Below are 21,785 nucleotides of genomic sequence, written 5' to 3'. Positions count from 1 at the left end.
GATGCTACCAAACCACTACACTCAACTTCAATAGGATGTAATGGACAATAAGCAATAAAATGAGAAAATAATTTATATGTGTTAGTTCTTATCTCACTTTTAAAACCAATTCACCCATCCTTAGCAAGAGATCTCTCAAATATCAAAAAAAAATGTAGCCAAAATATTGCCAGGCATTAAATAGCTATGTCTTTGATCACATTGTTTGCCAATCTGCAATAGCATTTCTTCCACCTGTTCTGCAGTTTCCTTCTAGACATTCCATTAAAAAAATGAAATAAATTCCTCACAGATTTGTTCCAAAGACCTCTTCCAAAGAGGTCTTCTAGCATATTGGCTATTATGGACAATACTCTAAAATTTGGATGAAAATAATAAAGCGTTGCATGGAGGGGGGAGGGAGAAAGGAATATATTTTGAAGAGCTGAGGGGACTCTCAAGGGAAAATTTTAAAGAAATATCTATCAGTTACAACTCAGCTACTGAATGTCTCTTCAACTTAATGTACAATTTGTCAACAAACTTGTCTCATTTAAAACTCCAATGTAAGAAACTAGCCAGTTTTCAAAGCAGAGTTAGGTAGAATTCCACACAATATCTGTGATCATTTTAATGGTAAAATTATCAGTAATTTCTGAAATTAGAGAAAAAAGTTCCCTATTCCTCTAGGTATGACACTGCAAAACAGTTTGGCAGTTGAGTTTAAAAGGTCCAGATTCCCCTCTGAAGAAGCTCAGAATTATACCTTACTTCATGCAGGCGATGAGCCTTATCTGGCTTCAGCATCCCTGAAATGTGAGCAAATGTTGAAATGATAATCACAAATAAAACTTTTCTTGTATAAAGCCTGAAATACATGCTAATAGTTTATATTGCATTGTAATAAATTAATATCACAGAATTACAACTCTTTTTCTGATGTAAAAAGGAAATGAGGTAACAACAAAGTTTCTTTAGAAAAAGGCACTCCTCAAAAAAAAATTATTTTCACTGTGTGACTAGTTATTTGTTTCTTTGTTCAATTAGCCAAGCATTCACAATGGAATCAGATTTAATTTTTTTTATAGTAAATCTTCTATTAAAACTCTTTAATGTGTATATGCTTCTGTATTTGTTTGAAACTCATGTAAAAGAGCCACAGATAAGATTTCATTTCTCTTATAATAATGTATTACCTTTGCCATTATTGTTATTATTGTATAAGTGTGGCACTTGATCCCACAGCCATATCTAAAATACTGGGAATGTCATTATGCATTACCTCTAAATAAGGAGCTAACAGTTCAAAGGGCTCAGGGACTGAGCAAAAACTCCAAACACCATTGGAATTAAATAACATGGCAAGTATGAATATAATATGAATACAGCTCCTGTTTCTTTCTTCATTTACAAGACACAGTGAGTCAGAGAAGCAGCCCTCTCTGACAGCTTGCTCTAGAGTAGTGAACGCTGAGTCACCAGCACCACCCCAGCACAGCATCATTTCTATTTGCCATTCTATAATTAGAACAAACAGCATCCTTGGGACAGAGCAAAATGCTTTTAGTTAACTTTCTGCTTAAATCCGTTTGCAGAGTCTTTACTGTTCTTGCCTCAAAAGAAGGTACACAATCCTGATCTGTGCTATCTCCTTTTTAGAGATAGACCTATTATTATAAAAGTAAATGCCACCCGCTTGCTAACACTGGAGACCAATTAACTCTGCAATTGCTGCCTAGTGAAAAGGGTGAAAACTACACTGCCTGTTTCAGCAGCTATTGTAGAAGATCAAGAAGATTAAGTAATACTTTGTCTTCGCTGCCACTCCCCCCAGTTACTTTTTCTTTCTTTTTTTTTAACATTTTAAATTTTTTTTTAGTTTCATCTTTTTTTTTTTTTTGCTTATAACTAGGATTTAAATACTAGTTTTTGTAAAAATACAAGTTCCCTCTGTTCTCGTTCTCTCTGGTCATGAATCCATTTCCTAGAAAAATGTTTTGAAATCCTTTTTTTGTTGTCCATCATCTGATGCATTTTTTGAAGTTTTCTCTTTTATAAGCAAGTTCTTGGAAGCAGGTCAGCTAGTGAGCTTTAATTTCAATAGCTATACTGAAAACTGACAGCTATATAGATTCATTAACCACATGGTACTGAAAGGAAATCTTTAAATCCAAAGTATGTATGCCAAATTTATTAAAATAAAGCTCAGTAGTTTAACTTGCGCTTCACCATCTATACATCTGTTTGAACCAAACTTGTTCAGTGTGAGACAAAACTCCAAAAAGATATTAAATATATATGCGTGTCATCCAGTGAAATAAGACCTAAAAATGCAAAAGGCTCACAACACTGAGATACACATACCTGGAGGAGAAAACATTACTTAACAGCACAATAAGAATTTTGCAGTTCAATTAACTGGCATTGGGAATAATAGCATAAACCATTTGCAAAAACTATCTACACTGGTTGTAAGTCAGCAAAGTGCTTTGGAACTTCCTACTTATATTTCTGTCTCCAGCAAATTGTGAGCAAATTAGTTCACCCTGATTCTTGAGAACAACCAGCAGCAAGGAGGACATGAATACAAATATTTTAGAAGCTCAGTTCCATGACCACTTTTAAAGAGAACTCTTTTGCTGTCTTGCTGACCATTTTTTTCCATGTCTAATATTAAAAGCTTTTGAAAAGCAGGAATGGGTTTTATACAGGACAGAGCTGCTCAGAAATGAACCCGTCATTGCTGCTGCAATGACCCAGTTGCTGTTACCAACTGAGCAGGTGGCTGGCTGCAAAGAAATCTGTTTTGCTGTTGTTCTGGTGTTCTGTCCCAGGTCTATAAGCCATGAAGAAACAAGAGAGTTTAAGGTGTTTCATATGGCTGGTTTAATAGGACTTGCACAGTAGAGCAGAATTGCTAAAATGACCCTCTGTTGCTACTTTTCTAACTTCATGCTGTAAGGAGTGAATGGAACAGGGAAGGATCTGGAGGATAACAGAAGGAATGTAATAGCTGGTATGTGCCATCAGCATCACCTTCATACAACTATCCTGCCAGCAAATAGCAGGAGGTACAAAAGAGCTTAATAGAAACTGCATCCCAACAGATTCCCACAAAAAGCACAAAGTGCAGAAATGAAAATTTAAGTGTGAGGTTCTCTTTGGCTTATCAAATGTGGTAACTGAAGTCATGCGTGAGTCACCCAGACATGTCAAGCTCCCTAGAAGTCCCTGAGATACAAACAGGAAGAACTCAGGAATTGTTGACCGGGTATTTTTAAAAATGGAACATATGGCCTCTGAAGGCTTCCTCTTTATTTGGATCTAGTCCAGTACTTATGCAGATGAGTTCCAACCTTGCAGTTGGGCATAATCACTAGAGAAAAACTGCTAAAGTTTCCCCTTTGCTGCTGCTACAACCAGTCTTTCACTACTCCATACCCCTCTGTCTGTGACACATGACTGAGCTCAAGAACACAAACTGTCCCTGTCCTGAGCTTCCAAGTTCTCCCCAAGAACACTGGTGCCTCCTCAGAGTGTCCAGACAGTCTGTGCTTCTTAGTTAGACATGACACTGATTTGCATCCACACACTTGTTATTAACTAATAAGCCACACCAACATCCTTTGATAAAAAAAAAAAAAAAAAACAACAAAAAAAACAACCAAAAAAATTGGAATAATATATTGGTAAATTTTGTGGCCAACAGATACATTATTTCATACAGATTATGGGTCTAGGTTGGATGTACTTCCATGGATTAAGCAAATCAGCACATAGACACACACAAATGACAGTAACAACCATAGCAGAAATACATTTGCATTAGTAAACTTAAAGAATTGATGCCATATAAGATATTAAAAAGTAAAAGCATTCCTTACCATAGCAGTAAAGTGTCATTTTATTCATCACATATTGAAAATAATGTTTTACTCTGCAGAAATATTTCATCATTACAAGATTTTGATTCCAATCATGGAAGAATCTTTTCAAATTATAGAAAGTCCTGATTGAGGTCCAGAACTGTATTTTGTTGCATCCTGGAAAATATGTTACAAGTTTTCTTTATTCCTGAAATCAGTTGTGAATTAGTCTTGCTCATCTAGTTTTGAGTTAGATGAGAAAAATGCCTTTTTGTTCTGGCAAGATAGAATTGAAAAATTGCAAGAATCCAAATGCTTATTTAACTATCAAAATAACTAGATTTCTTCTGTCCACTTTGATTATCCAAGAACACATTAGGGATACTAATTAATGAACAGGGACAAATGTTAGTCGTTAACTCATATAACCAGACCTAGTAAGGAAAATTAGTTTTGTAATGTTTCACTGAAACTTATCAGTAATGGATAGCTAATACTTTACTTATGTAGGAGCTCAATGTTGTAGACAGTAGGGTTTGCTTGAGCTATAAATAAAATTAATACTGAGATATCTTTGGATCACTAATTTCATTAAATATTTATACAGCACCAATAACAAAGACTCCACCTGGATAAGATCTGTGGACATTACAAAATATATGAATTCATGAAAAGAATTTGAAACAAGCTATTATTATCTAAGTATTTAATTTAAAATAATTTGTTTACTTAGTATAAACTGTGAGTTTCAGGATTTTTTCATAGCATATCTATATCATTTATTAATGCAAATTTTATTTATAATTAAGAAACTAATTTTCTTTCAAGTTTTCCCCCTACAAACTGTGGTCTCATTTTCTTTTCATCGAACACATGTAAGTTCTATTAATGCTAATGGGAGTTTAGCCTGTACATCAAGGGAAGACCAAATCCTCTCATGCTGAACATTTAATTAAAATTCTTTAAAGAGTTTCATGTGTGCTATAATGTGCTAATGATTTTCATACCTAACAACTTTAAAACTTGGAGGGGAATAATAGAAGTTGTCATTCTGACTAGAAAATAAAAACGCTAAGCGTGTGCATGTAAGTTCACAATTATCCCAGATTCACAGAGCTACAAAATCAGGGCACAGAGGGTGATATAATTCATTTCCAAAGAGGTTTTTGCATTTCATCAAGGCAACACTCATAATAGGTTCTCCAAGTTATCTTATGTCTTATTTGAATCTAATAGACAAGCTGGCTATGGGGCTCCATGTTTTCAGCCCACGCCAGTGACTTACAAACTATATATTTTGTGATGGGACCTCTTGTAGAATGCTGTGTCCTGATAAGTGTCAGAGGCCTTAGCAACAGTGTCTGCGCTAGCAGTGAGTGTTGTAGGAAATAACAATAAAAATAAAATTAAAGTGGAAATAAGTATGCTGGACTGAATGAAACCCAGACGGTAATTAAGAAGGGGTAGTTGATGATTCATTTGGAGCTGAGCTGTGCTTTGTGCACTGTTCTTGTGAGGCTGGAATAGCCACTGTTAATCATGCTGAAATCAATCTGAGAAACAGTTCTGGCTGTAGACCACATTCTATTGCTCCCTCATTTTTGGGCTGAAAGGAGGTTACAAGATGTTGGAGGTTTTCTGAAGTCTCATATTTTTAACTTGCTGCTTTCATCCAAAGGACATTAAAGGATCTCTCCAAACATCTACTCAGATGTACTTCTGCCATGTGACTTATGTCCAGGTGGTTAGAGGAGGTGTTGCAGAATATGTTTTGGTAGAGTGGCTGTGTAGTCCTTTATGTAGAAGAGAGCCACTGCCAGTCTCTGGCAGTACATTACAAATGACAATGCACTTCTCAGAATTCACAGGGGACATTGCTGTTTGGATAGTTTTACTGTTCAAAACAATCTGGCTGGGCATTTGCTGGTCTAGGAATTGAATCAAAAGCTGATCCACTAACAAAAGGTCTGATACCTGCACCCACTTAGTGATAACATAAACTGGTATAAGGCATTTGAAAACTGCAGCGTGTGGGAGGAAATGCAAAGTGATGATTAATTAACTTTGCAGATATGCAACTTCATCATGCACACATGATGAGGCCACTGCAGAAAACAACACAAGAATTTGGACTGCCCTTTGGCTACACATCATACCTGATCAAATGTCATTTGGCTGTAGCTTTGCTCATTGTTGTAGATGTTAATATAGCAGATTCTGAAGCTCTGGATTATAAAAATCACAGAGTAGTTGACTGTGCCCCTCTATTTTCACTTGGTAAGCTGTAATAACCATTTACTCTTGCTGTGGGATTTCTCTTGCCCACTCCCCTTACAAAGCGAAGGGTAAGCAGTCAAAGGATCTCCTCAGTCAGGAGGCACAGGTGAACAGCCCACAGCACTATCAAATCACACATTCAAGAATCATGCTCTTCAAATTTGCTCAGACTGTGAAGGACATCTGTTATGTTTGTTAAATTGTATCTACTGCTGGCAATTTTTACCTGTGGATTTACTCTAGAAACTTGAAACTAAAAGTGAAGTCACAGGAAATTTGGATATTGACATTGGCAGTAACAGTGCTCATTCCAAAGTGTGAACAATAAGGATTACATATAACACTGTTATTTGAATAAGTTTTGTTCTATTGACTTTCCATGTGTCTGGTCCTATGGGAAGCCTTTTTGCCTCACTTGTAGTACATCACCTGTTCCCAAGTTAAGTCTCCAATTATTTATTTTTAGACCATTTTGAATCGGTAGCTAACCTAAAAGCAAATAATTTTGTTTTTGTGTGACAGCTTGGAAGCTAAATGTTGGCCAAATTTCTAACTGCCAAGACTAATAACATTTTAAAACACTGACATAAGGGAAAGGAGTAGGAAACCATTAGGACATATCCCTTAAGCATGCTGCAAAGGACAGAAGAAAAGGATAAAGTGTTTGACTTGTATAAAACAGATCCAAACTCACCTGCTCATAGTGTATTGGCCCAGTCTCTTTAGGCAGGAAGGGTACGAAGAAGGGAAACACGAAGATTACAGGATCTGATAAAATAAGATGCTACAGAGATGTTCAAGCTTACCACAATTACTAATATATCTTTTCATATCTAAACTGATAATGATACATATACAATTATCTCAGTTACTACTGCATTCACAACACCATTTGCAAAACAAAGCCTTATTCTCTACAAATCAAATGTAGTCCTATGCTATATTTTGATTAAATCTCCAGGTAGCTTGCAGTCTGCTACACAGTCTAGCAAGCCCTCACTATCTGACACCATCCCAGTCTCTCTATAGCACTACAGCCATCATTCTCTGGAAGACAAGTAGAAAGCAAAACTCTCTTCATTCGCCATCATGCATACCATTTCCACTAACAAGGACACTGTCTCCTTTTGAAGTTTGATTTACAGGTGCTGTAGAACCATTGTGCTGACTGCATGTCAGTCTCCAAGGAAACTAGTAGCATATATATTCTAGAAGCATCCCTAGAAGAAAAGAAGTGTTATCAAAAGTATTCTCAGCATAACCTCTGCTATGAGTGGAAGCAGAGTTCAAGGTCTTCTCTTGAATGGTTGAAGGATGCTGTGTTCAAATAAAAGGCTCCTAAGGAAATAATATCAGGTGAAGCTGTGGATCTGGCTGTTGTAGTCTCCAGCTCTGAGAGTGTTAGAAATTGAAAAATAATCTATTTAAGCCTTTAGGAAATCTTGATTTTTTTATTTTTTTTATAATTCAGCCTAATTTTAGGTTGGCATCTCCTCTATACAAGCACTTTCTCTAATACATTGTCTTTTTGCTATTACACTTCTTGCCTAATCCATATCAGCTTGCACCACGATATTTTCAAGCTGATGTTCAACCTCTTTCTAAATTTTTATATCACTCATTTAAAACATTGAACAGAAACAGAGTATATTGTATCTCAACTAGGGGGACTGCAGCCCTCTGTGCTCCCAGGAGTCAAGCAGATGGGTGCACTGCAGCTAGGACAGACATTCAGGGTAGCAGAAAGGCTTTGCTATTGAAAAGACACCACATCAGTGTGCACTTCCATGATCATTGAAAATTGTCTCTGACATTTTCAGAGTATGTGCGATAGAAGTAATGTCATACTTGAATTTTAAATGAGGAAATAAATCCCCCTTTTCTAAATTCCCCTTTAAATTCCCATCTGAATAAGACATGCTTTCTTTTTTTTTTGTCTTAAGCAAGTAAGAGTTATTTGATCTTAGCAAAAGTTTTATCCAGGAAGAGCAGAACTAATCCAAGTCTAAATTTTAAGTTAGTAAAGCACTTTGGGAACATGTGAAATTAATGGTATTATATAAGATTCTAATTATTGTTGCTGTAGTACTGTTAGAAACATAGTTGCTCAATACTGCATCTCATTTTCTCTTTTAGCAGCACAGTTCAGTATAATCAAACAAAAGACTACAGCAAAGAAGGCAAGTAAAAAGAGCAAAAGAATGCCACAAATTATGTATACTTTTGTTCTGAACTTGGATCCAAATGGACCATGTTAATTCCAAGCAGTTTCACAAAATAACTTTACATCCTTTAATGAAGAATTTGCAGTTTCATAACTCTCTCTGCCCAAGTGTGTATCCGAACAGACAAATATATCTGCAAGAAAACATTAGAAGACTGAAGGACAATTTAGTCATTAGCAAAGTTCAAATACAATATTCAGTAAATTAATACCACTGGCTGGGAGTAGAAAATGGTTAAAGGAATTTTGCAGAAAAAAAACAGTTAAAGTAATCAAATAGATATTACTGGTAATTCTTTTAGTACGTTTCTACGATTTAAATCAGAAAAAAATAGCACATGATAGAGTTAAGGTCTTATTTACCCTGTTGTACTGCTTATCTTCACCTTTCATATCTATGAATCTTTAGATGCATATAAGCAGCAACTTCAGTCATTCTAATCAACAGATAAAATGAAGCTGTTGCAGTTTAGCAACACAGCCAATCTGTCATTTTCTACAGCGATTCTATGAGACGCAGAAATGAATCAACTGCAAGCTTGGTAGCATGGAAAAAGAGTTATATCTGATTTACAGAAAAAGATTCTTCTACCAAATAACAATCAGGCATACATCTTAAAATGGCTTATATTTCCTTCTCAGAACTGGCAGTAGGACAAAATAGTATTGACAAGACAGTCCTGCCAATACTTGTTTCCAAACCACCTACCTCTGGGACATCATCTGGAGTTATCATTGCATTATCCATCCATTATGAAATATGATTTAACAAGACACTGTGAAACATGAGAATGTTTTCAAATCCCTGTGCTACCCTTTTGTCTTTCTTACTGAATTTGTCCTGCATTTGCCATATCAATAGACCTTTGTTATTTGATGTTAAAACATTTTAGGTAAACACAGATATATTTTTTCTATTGATTTCCACATCCCACATGAAAATCAGATTAAATTTACAAGATTCTACCTAATGTTAACACTTCATGTGATATTCAATGCTCAAAAATACGCTTCCAAAGTAGAAAGCAAAGACACACTGCCAGAGACACAATGGGGGGGGGGGGGGGGGGATCAAAAGCCTTTTCATCATGATTTGCAGTAGCTTTTTTCCTTGAAAAATATTTTTACAACAGAAGAGACAGGTGATGAGAGTTTGGTATTCAATGTATAATATTTTCCTTGATAGAAAACACAAGTCTGTCTTAGCACCAGAGAACAGAGATGGGGAATCTGACATGCCTGCTTAGAATCATGTGCAAGGGCAGAAAGCACAGAAGATCAGATATTCATAAGGGCCTAATCTCATAGAATAGCAAATACATTCAGAGAAATTGCCTATTCCTCCTCTATCTGAAAGGTGATCAAGCCACCAAATATCAAAGAAATAAAAGAGCAGTGTGCAAGTTTGCCAAAGTCAAATTCTATGGTCTCTTGAGGGAGACAAACGGGATAATTTTCACCACCTGGAAAGGATGCAGATTTATGCCAGTATCTGAAAACCTGCTCGTAACAGCATGAAGAAATAAAGTGGTATTAATAGTAGTATGAACATTGTAAGTCAGTCACCAAAATGAGCAATACAAGTGATCTAAAGAACAAAACAATAGAATTATCAAAGAAACCACAAAAAGGCTAAATGAAATTATGCTCATTAAGAGCCATTAACATTTAAAAATACTTGATGGTTTTATGTGGAGAAGCATGAGAGATATGCTTTTCAAACTGTAGTGATGAAAACATAATGAGAACAGATTTTACCTCTTGCTATCTTGTGCAACACAATACTAGAGGAATAATTAGTGTTCCTTCAGGCATCTGACCATGTCATATCTCCCAGCCAGCCTTTCTTTCAAGTGCAATAGAAAATACTTCTCTATTCAAGTTAGAAAGATCTGAGAAAAACCCAAATCATTCTGTAGGTGAGTTAACTTCTGCTTAAGAGGTTTAGTTAATAATTCCAGTCCTTCTTCATGAACTTACCAATTACAGGAAAATAAATTTCTGTTGCAGTTCAAACAACAAAGCCTTAGTGCTTGACCATGTATTGACACAGCGCTGTTGCTGAAACTCTGATGAGACAACTTAATGAAAAGCTTAAAACACTCTTAGAGCTGCTGATATGGACCAATGTATCTTGATTAATCATATAATTTTAATTCTTTTATTGTGGAATTTAAATGAAAAAAAATAATCTTCACAGTTACAACAGTAATTGTGCACAGCAGTCATAAAGCAGGGAGTATAAAGTTATGGATAATTTGAGAATAATAATGTGAAATTGCTTCAGGAGTTATGCTAAACTTGTTTTTTCTGTTTTAGTTCTATTTAAATAATTGATTCTAAAATGGAGACTTGTGCATTACTAACATAAAATTATTTCTATATTCACTGTAATAGAAGGCATCATTCTTTTTATCTTAATAAACATACTGAACATTATGTCTAATACTTAAAAGGGGAAAAGACAAAACTTAGAAAAACTGGTGTGGTTGGTATGAACATGTGCTGACTTCTATTTGGATGCTTAGCTTTACTGACACTTCCCACTATAGTTACTAAAAAACTGACACATTCATTACTTAAGCTGAGACTATCACCATTTTGAATATAATTATTTCCCTTATTTTGTGTTTATTTACATAGATTACATATCCTTGCCAAAACAATTTGCTAAGTGATAATATTGGCTTTCAGAAAATAGATGTTAAGGTACTGTCTTCCATTTAGCCCAAAGATTTTCAAAGGTTGGATGGATGGTCATAGAATCTAATTAATTTTGAAATGAGCTGTTTATGCTCAAAGTAATAACTATTAAAATCATACCATTGCCTGCTATAGATATAAATAATAAATAGGGTACCTCCTCTCCAACTTAGTGAAAGGCAGATTAGATGCACTGGGCAGCCCAAACAAGAAACATGATTTCTGCCCCATTAAGTCATTCATTAAAATAGGGGAACACTCTGAGAAAACAGGACTCTCTTCTTCATCTTTTGGAGCCATCAAGCCCATATATGAAAGAACCTTTCAATTTAGTGACAAAATCATTCAATCTGCATAGGACAACTTCTGAAAACCAAAGATGAGAAGCTGTAGATCTCCCCACAAGCTTTTAAGAAATTTAAAAAGGAGAAACTTAAGGATGTGTAACGCTTTAGATTTGAAAAAGATTTTTTCTCCTAGATCACCACTTGTAAGTGATCTAAGGTAGGTATGTCTTGATTTTTCATTGTATTTCTATTTCAGTATCTTTTATAAAGTTATTTTCACCTCATATTTACTATATATTTATCTTCCTTCTTAATGCTTAAATGCATTTGACTGTTCCCTTGTTACCTACAAGAAAAAGACAGCAGAATAAAAGCTGTCACTATAAAAACTTCAGTGACCTCTCAATTAAGAAACATTCACATCAATTTTACACTTCATTAATGTTCCAGGTGGTGCTAATGGGGGCTTCTGATGTGTGCTCAGACACTGCAGGAGTAGCTTTATTCCCTGCCCTACAGATGTTTGCAACTGTGGCCCAAGAAACATCTAACACAGACTCAGTACAAAAAAGCTTTTGCTCCCAGATCACAAGCACCAGTCATGAAAAAAAAAAAAAAAGGAGTCAGGTCTAATTCTATCCAAAGAATTAGAGCTTTATGACACTTTTTTTAAGGGCCTGCAGTATCTTCCCCACTTTTTTCAGGGAAAGGAGATTTTTACTGGAGCAAAATAAAATGCAGCCGTGGTTGAGACAGCTCTGTGACACTTAGAGATTGGGGTTAACCTGGGAAGTTGAACAGCTTCAAGAATATGAGTGGCTGATGGGCAGGGCACTCTGGGAATTCAGGGGAAGACAAAAGTTACAGGCACAGGTCTCACACATGTAAAGGAAGTACCTCAGCTACCCACCTGGGGCTGGTTATGGTTCATTCATCTCTACAGATTTTATTATGTTGCTAGATGTTTAAGAGTGAAGAAATATAAAAAATCTTCATGCTGGTGGACCACTTCACTAGTTACAAAAAGTTTCAAAAATCTATCCAGAAATCAAATAAATACAGTTAGGAATGTATGAAACTGTTGATGATGTGATTTATCCTTTTTACCAGTATCAAAACCCAAACACTGTGTTTTGTTTAATTACAAGGTATTTAAATTTGGTTTGCATTTCCTCTCTGTTATTAAATTTTACCAGAATTTTTTTTTTATTTTTGCAAATAAAAATTTAAATGAAATGTTTGCCTTTCCAGGATACACAATAAGAGCTGTGAAAGAGTTATTAACACAACTTTTACATATCAACATGCCACTCCTACAGATTTACACCTCACAAAGCATACTTTTGTATAAGAAATGTATATGAGACACCCTATGACTCTTTCCTTTCTAGTAACAAATATATTCTTTTTGCATCAGAGTTAAACTACACCTGTCTATTTATTCAAATCAGCACAAGTTTATCCAAATTGTATCAATCCATCAGTCACTAACATTTAGGACTATGTTATCAACTTCATGTATAAGGATTTATGCCTGCAAATTCCTGCAATTCAAAATGATTCAATACCCATAAAAATATTAAAATATTATCAATGTTGTAGTCTTGAGTGCATAATGTTCCACAGACCTCCCAGATGTTTTCCCCAAAACTTGAGCAGTAGGAACCAAGATACATCTCACAGAGCAGACAAACAAATGAAAAATCCATAAGATTTTTTTCAGCATGAAACTGTATCTGCCATTCCCACATCCAAAACTTGCTAAATCAGGTAATTAATACAATTATAACAGCAGGAACAAAACCATCTGTTTTAAAAGTACAAGCTCTTGCTGTAGACAGGTCTCATAAAACACTTAAAACTCATATTTGGTAACCACCGAAGTACAATAAAAGCACTCTAAACATTTACATATAGAGGAAATACATATTCATAGGTATTTTTACACCTGTATGTATCAGAACATGCATAAATATATTTTAATAATTCAACATATCATTCCATTGTAATACAACAGCAAACATTATTTGCAGCTGTTGCATAGGGATAAAATATTTTTAATAGTTGTGTGCATTATTAAGCCTAGAGGATAGAAGAAAAAGTCCATAAACCCCATTTCACATGTACAGTATCACTCAAACAAATCTGGCTTCTACTCAGAGAAATGTATCTCCTTGTAATGATATTGTTCTCCTTAGACAAATGTATCTCCTTGTAATGATATTGATGTGCAGATGAAGGACTTTGGGGGGAAAAGATGGAAGAATACTCTGAGGAAATGTGCTATTTTCCAAATGCATATAAATAGATAGGAAGGATGTTTTGGTTTGGCTTGTTTTTTTTTTTTTCCTGTAAGGAAGTAGTAAATATATGAGAGATATATATATATATATATATTCTGGGCCTGATTTCTTTCTAACAGAAGGTAATAGAATTAAACACAGGATTACAACAGGTGACCTAAGTAGCACTGTCTAAAATAGACTTTTTCTGTTTTTTATGGTGTTACCTGGTTGTCTCTGACACCCAGATGCAGGTACTGGCACACAGAACACAAGCATCTGGCACAATTTTGAATGCTGTTGATTACATCTCCTGCCACTCTGTTGCTCCATAGCTTATTTTGAAATTATTTTTATTAATTATTATTAATTTGTAATATATTTTGTTAAAAGTTTTGTAGACTAAATAAGTCTTCCACTTTTAAAATTACTGAAAATTACAGCCTAGGAAATTTGGTTTAATTGAATAGCCAAAGATGTCTGACATGCTGCTAAGAAATACCCTTCTGCAGGCTGTAATCTTCATTTGGGTTAAGGTCAGCATACATCTCCCCCCATTTCTGTATGCTTATTCAGTGTTTTGAAATTAGGATGTTATAAATTTTAGTAAAATCGAAGTTGGTGAATAAATGCAGGGCTACTTGTTTCTTCCTCAGCATGTCTCAGTTACTAACTGCTGGGGCTTCAGGTTCTAAACTTCAGCATATTAAGCATCAGTATGACTTGGCTTCTGGTTCCCTGCTGAAGTGTACTCCCTGCTTCCCAGAAAATCATTAGATGCCATTGTAGCTCACTCTCTTATTGTAGGATTTTGCTGTCAACTGTGTAGAAAAAAAGGAACGAAAAAGCTCAGAGCCTCCTATTGTTTCTCTAATTTTCATCAGTTGCTTCCCAGTGCCAAAGACTTCTGACTGAATGAATCTGAGATCTGTGAAGCCAGTACATTTCCCAAATTTAGGCCTGAGTTTGAACAGCTGTAATGAAATGCCTAACTTCTGCTCTGCTGCAATAAACACTTAACACACAGTTACTTTCCAAGGCTCCTGTTGTTAGGGATGATTACAACAGAAGGATTAAGGAGTCAATTTTTTTAAATGCTGTAATAGTCCCTCAACAAGTCCGTGTATTACAATAAAAGATAAAATCAGATGAAAAATAGGCACAAAATCACAGTGTTGTGGCTTTTTATATGTACAATGGCTATCTAGTGTGTTGCTCTTTATGCCACACACTCCAAAATCAAACCAAGCATCTCCTTTGACCGCAAGCCCTGCAAGGATTGTGACACATTATTCTAGTCCCCTAGTGCTGATTCATTGTGAATGTGCTTCATTTGTTGCCTGAATGGACCCTTAGACAGAGAGCGAGGGAGGAGTGAGATCATATTGGCCTACCTTATCTAGAGATTGCAATTCACTCTAAAAATAATCCCAGTGAAGTCAGAGCAACGTGTATGAGATTAAGAGTGCCAGGTACAACAAATGGAAACTTGACAAGGAGAAGGGAAGGCATCAGCACCATGGAGGGGCAAGGGCACAATTTAGCCCACAGACAGGTCCTTTATAAAGTTAAGGATAAGTTAGTATTTAATTAACAAGTAATTAAAAAGTTTTGCTAGCTCTTTTAGAAGTGTAATGAGCAGATAAAACAAAATTACCATTAAGCAATAAAAACAAGCCTTAGGCATATATAGAAAAATATTTTAAGGTTAAAAGCAAAACTCCAGTCACTATTTGTACTAAGATTAGAATTGAAATGAAATAATTTAAAGTTAAAAACGTAAAACTATTTCTGAGTACACAAATAAAAGCATCTGACGTGGGGATTTAGCAGCACTGAGAATTATGATTTTGGCATGTAAGAAAAGCAGAGAAGAGAATTTTGAAAAGGGATGAAAGGTAGCCATGCACATCAAAGACTATGACCTGTGATTAAAAGAAGCTTTAAAACTAGCAGACAAATGTGACTTGATAGGGTAATCACAGATCAAATTTTTCTTACACCTGCACTTTTATAAAGACTTTCTACAGCACAGCAATGTCATCTTAAAACCTCATGTTTCATGTCCTGAGCAATCTGCTTTAAAGCCCTAAGAAGGGCTTTAATGATGAGCAGTCTTTCAAGAGAAAGAATAAAATACATATATTACAGCCTCCATAAAGTCATTGTGCTATAGTTTTCCTTGCTACAAACTGGAAAACTTAAGTATCCAGCAAAATACACCAAAAGGCAGATGAAACGTGCCTGTTCAGACAGAAAGCTAAAAAACTCATCAATATTAGACATTCTTAAAAACCCTATATTCATATTAAATTATAAATGGCCCACACTATAACAAATGTAATTGCTTTCCTGTTTCTTTGTCATTTCCTCTCTCCTGTCACACTGTGTTTTTCCATGATATTCAGTTTCATGAAGCAAGGAATGCTCTGCATTATACATGTGCATGCAAGGACTTCCTTCTGTTTTTCAGTCAAACTCTTTTCAGTGGTGCCTTGAGTGTGCTGGTTTAGGCTGCAATAGAGTTAGTTTTCTTCATAGTAGTGGGTATGGGACTACATTTGAGATTTGTGCTGAACACATTGTTGATAATAAAGAGATGTTTTTGTTATTGCTGAGCAGGTCTTACAGAGAGCCAGGACCTTTCTGACTCTTGTGACACCCCAGACTGAGGAGGCTGAAGGTGTGCAAGTAGCTGGGAGGAGATACAGGCAGAAGAGCTGACCCAAACTGACCAAAGGGATATCCCAGACCATATGGAGTCATGCTCAGCACATAAAGGCATTTGTCCTCTCAAGTCACTGTTAAGCATGATGGAACCTTGCTTTCCTAGGGAAGGCTGAACACCTACCTACCCAGGGGAAGTGGTGAATTAATTCCTTGTTTTGCTTTGCTTGTGTATGTAGCTTTTGCTTTACCAGTCAAACTGCCTTTATTTCAACCTACGAATTTTCTCATTTTTACTATTTCCATAACACAGGACTCTAGTGACTCCTCACAATGAGAAGTTACTTCGTTGTTTTGGTATCTTAATAGTCAATGAATGGGTTTATTAAAAACAAAAAAATCAACAACACTTTTTTAATCAAGCACTATGAGTTAATATTGTTTCCTGTATTACACAGTTTTGAAGTCACAACTGATCATCTGGATCCTATAACTGATTTTATAGCATCAGTGGGACACAGAGGCAATGCTAATGATGTCATTATTGAATTGGATCTCTCTGGAGAAAATGATACTGAAATCTGCAAAGCATAAGCCCTAAGTAGGGTCATAAGCGGATATCTGAAGGGTCTCTTTATTCTTCTCTGAGCATGAAATTTATCTGGTTCTAAACACAGCCCATAAGCATGGATGACACTGATTGCATACCTGAAGGACTGAGAAAAACCAAGTTATAACCAGATGCACTGCTTGTATAGGCTGACAGAAACACCTTGAAGTCACCTGAGTTTATTCCTTACATCATATGTTTCCGATATTTAGCCAAATTATTCTCTCAGCACACCATGGAAGGAACTGAGCACAAGACTGTTGCCTCTACAGTGCCTATGGTTCCATTCTCTTTTGGCACTTCAGCCTGACAGAATTCCAGAGCTTCAGTTAAGAGATTTTAGAGACCACCTCTCCTTTGTATAACAGCAAATGCCTGCTATTTGAATCCAGAATTCAGTCATTTCATTTCGTGTTACACCATTGTTCATAAATCACTTGCACAAACAGCATATAGCATGGTATGTGGACAGTGTTTTTTCATTCTTTTAATCTTATTGTAACAGTGACATGATGAAAATCAAAGGTATAATGATATATAAGATGGCTTTGTTTATGGTTCTTATGGTACTTCAGGAAAAAATTAAAATGTCATTCTAAAGATCAAAAGTGGTAAACAGTTGATGAAGTTGGAGGTGAAAGTTTTGAAGTTTTCTTCTTTCCTTGGGTTAAGTCACTACATGGAAATTAAATGAAAATTTTTCTTTCCTTTAAATGTATGATAAGATCATCTTTAACAAGTAGCCAAACTAGTGTTTTACTGGTTTTTCCTTCTGTTATAGCATTACTTTTTTCTCCCAGAAGTCATTTTTCCTTTCCTTCAGACATCAGTCTCGCTCTGTCAATTGCCTTTTAATCCAATGAAAATGTTAAAATAATCCATTGAAAAGGCTGTTGACAACACAAAAAAAAATTTCCATCATAGGAAACCTGCCAATGTAGAAGATAATAAAATTTGATTAATCTAGTCTTATTCTCCTCAAATTCTATAAGTTAGGCTGAAGCATGAAGCAAATTAAAATGGAACAATTAAATCCTCCTATTTAAATCCACAAAGAACAGACAGATCTACTGCCATAACATCTGCAGATTAATAGTACAATAATATTTCCTACCAAAAATCTCCCATCTCTTAATTTCTCAGAGAATATCTGTTTGCCAGCTCACTAGACCTAGACCTGTAATGTCATTTCACTGTGGCTGATGTTCAGTCATTAAGCACAGGAAGCTGAACAAACCCATTGCAAGCCTCAAACCTGTCACATCTCTTGTGTCTCTTCAATTTCACGATTTTACCCATCAGCTCAAATGCAAAACCTGCAGCCTGCGCACAGTACAATAATCAAGAAACTGAAGGCAAAGAGCATAATCTAATGGCACTACTCTTTTAAAAGATCTAGTAGGGCTAAAACTACTTAACAGAGATCTGTCAGTTTTCGAAATACATTGTTTAGGATGGTGGCAGAACAGCAGCATTAGAACTGCAATAGGACCACAAAGCAGCACTGTCACTCCTGCTCAGCTGCACTTCCAAGCATCCACAGGAGCCAGGACAAACAGCACTGCAGCTGATCTCACGATAACCACATTTACAATGTTTAAAAAAACCCAAACCACAACCAAAAAACAAACAAACGAACAAAAAAAAAAACCCAAACCCAAACCATTTAGGTTTCTATATCACCAGATTTTAGAATTTTAGCAATTTAGCTAAACCTTATGCAAACACTGCCAACTTACAGTATCATATGTTGATAGAAGTTAAGTCCTACTGAGAAGTACCTATTTGGCTGTGTACACATGTACACAATTACAGAATAGGTAATATGAGCACTAAATTATGTTGCATAGAGTAAGGAGACTAATTTTTCCTGTGCACTTGTTCCATACAGTAAGAAGTTTTCATTCTGTGCTAGAGAAAAGCAAAAAGGAAAAAAACCTCAAATGTGTAACAGTCAGTTCTACTGAAAATATACAGTAAAAAAATACTTTAAAATAAATTTTGATGGCAATGTTTTAGGTATAGTGAAATTAGCAAAGCAAGATTTATCACTAATTGGGAACTTTTCCAGCTAATGCTTCCTTTTAGTCTGTACTGAGATTAAAAATAAAAATTTTAAAAAAAAAAAGAAAAAAGAAAAAAAAAAGGACTTTTGATATCTGGAATAATAAATATCATCTACAACCTGAAAGAGACTTTCTAGCTAAAAACCACTTACTAGGGTACTTATCTGCTAGTTAATAATTTCTTTTAGGTTGTGTACCTATGAAAAGTTTCATGCACTCCTCCTTTTCCTCCCCCCTGATTTCTTTCTCATATTTTCCACAGGTTTTTCCTTTTCTCTCTCTGCTTCTTTCACAGCCCTTTCTAAGTGGAAGGCAAACTAAATAATGTTTGAGTTAGATGTTTGAAATCACTTTGTTAAATTTACTTGGAAATCAGGCAAAACAAGTTTAACCCACCTTAATCACTGCTGCTGAGCTACAATTTCAGAGTGGACAAATGTAAGAACAAAGAATATTTACTTAAAATGAAGTTTTCTCCTTCTGCTAATAAGGAGGGTGTATAGTTAGGCAAGACAATGACCATTTAATGGAAAAATAAAAGTAAAAATAACTTGTCTGAGAAAGAACATCCTGAAAGCTGCCACTGAGAATACTTGTCCACTAAGAAATGTCCATGTCGTTTCTGGCACAAGGATCACATTCTCTCAGCTTTCATTCCAGCCACAAGTCACACATCCAGCTGCAGTTTAGGACTGCTCTCCCTGAGAAAAATGCTCATACAATTGATGTGCTTTCCCCCCTGTTACCATGCCCATGTTCCCTACACAGGGATGCAAGCCCCTTTTCACCAGTCTGGGACAGTCAGCAAAGCAAAAAAATCACTCAGGTGAGAATCTTAGTGTTAGACAACTTGACATATGGCATTTGTGGGAAGAATTCAGTTACCAGCACTTTGTAGGATGCCCAAAATATTAACAGTAAGCAAACGTGACAAGCATGACAGAGAGCAGACAAGGGAAGCCAAGTATGTAGCCTTTACTGACAACACAAGCAGTGTGTGTGTGTGGGGGATCCTGAGGTTAACTTCAACTCCCAAAACACAACGGGGCCAATCTCAGATTTGTGTGTGGGCACTGTCTTGTTGCTTTTCTCTGTCAAAGATAACAAAACCACAAGTTAATAAATGGGACTCAGTTAATGTTTCTGTAGTAGCTGGAATGTATCAGAACTTTTTAAGCAGCACCCTCCCTGCTCTGCCAGCTCCTCGGGTGACAGCCCAGGATTACACTCAATTACTTTAGGTCTTTGTTATACAGCAAATGGAAAGGATGGAAATTAAAGCTGCACTCCAATTAGATATAAAAGTAATTCCAATTTATTAAATTATTGCAGACCACACAGTTCTTGTGAAGATACTTCTGAAGACTGTGTCTTACTAAATCTCTTAAAATATATTGACTTTGCCAGCTTTAGCCCACATGGCAGCTCTTCCATTCAGTAACCAAACTGTTTCATGTAGAGATTAACCCAGTGATCCCATACTTGAAAGGGATCGCTGCAGGACTTCATTCATATTCTAACACCAGCACTCTGTTGGGAAAGGCTAATTAGTCCACAGTAATAGCACAGTGATGAGACCCGAAACCTGAAGGAAATGCTAAAGGATGGCTCTGCTAAGGTGCTTCAGTCAAAACAGTAAATTTTTCACACGTGATACAAATAAGTTATCCTGTAGGATTAGCAAAATTTTGGGAAATGGATGACTAAATCTTTAGTTGGATATTATATTCATAAGTGGCTGCTAAACCTGCCCCTTTTGGCATAGTGTTTGTGTTACAACATTGATTTCTGTGTAAGAGGCAACAGCCTGCACAAGCTAACCAGGATTTTTTTTATGGTAAATTAAACTGATGAACAAATTTTTCTTACCTTATCCTTGAAAATCAAAAGCATCTTTAAAAAACCTTCTAAATTGCAAGAGTCATTTCAAGAGAATAGAGTCCTCATATTTTTGATTTACAACTTTACAAAGATGTACGCAAGTTCTGAGTGAACATAATTGTAAATTTGTTCTTTGACCTCATGTAGCAGTGAATAATTACTGGAACTATTTCTTATACACTTCTTGTGAAATGAAATTTATAATACATGCACATATGTTTAAAACTCTTAATATCACAGATTTGGGGCACAAACTAAGAGAATCACTAAGGTACCTAATTTTGCACAAATGAGTAACCTCAGCAAATTCCAATTTCCACCTTAAGAAAGAATTATTCTTATTTGGAGAGTTAATGCAACAAAATATGTCTACCTTATCAATCTTAGTATTTTAGAAAATTTATTCTGACTGGTTTTATTTACCTTTTTTTTGGCCTTGCTAGTAATCAGAATAGATTTCATTTCAGATTTTCCGTATACCACATTTCCTCCTTGCTAGCATAACACAGAGAATTAGACCCAAAAGTCATATTTAGACCATCTGCCTTAAGCAACCAGTTTATGTGCAGTTCAGAGCATTATCAGGGAGCCTAGTTTCTCAAAATATTACTGGAAACAGAGATTTCTCCAGGATAGAGTTTTGAGTGACCCAGGTGAGACAGTGGGAGTACCCCCAGGTGGTAAAAACCCAAGTAACTTGGGCTTTCCCTAGCATGGGTTTTAGTAACCTGCATTTTCAAAGTCAGACTCCTAAGTGCCTTCAGAAGATAGAACTTTTAGAAAGCTAATAGTACACACTCAGGCACTGGAAGGGCATTTGTCCTGAACAGTCTCTCCATTTTGAACTTGTGAACATGTAGGAAAAGAATATTTTCCTGTATCTAAAGACCACCTGCAGTTTTATTCTGCAGTGACTAGTCAAGTATTTGTATATAATTAATTA

Source organism: Pithys albifrons, chromosome 10 (genome assembly GCF_047495875.1).
Source record: "Pithys albifrons albifrons isolate INPA30051 chromosome 10, PitAlb_v1, whole genome shotgun sequence".
In the NCBI taxonomy this organism is placed as follows: Eukaryota; Metazoa; Chordata; class Aves; order Passeriformes; family Thamnophilidae; genus Pithys; species Pithys albifrons.
Note: the sequence above shows the minus strand (reverse complement) of the source record.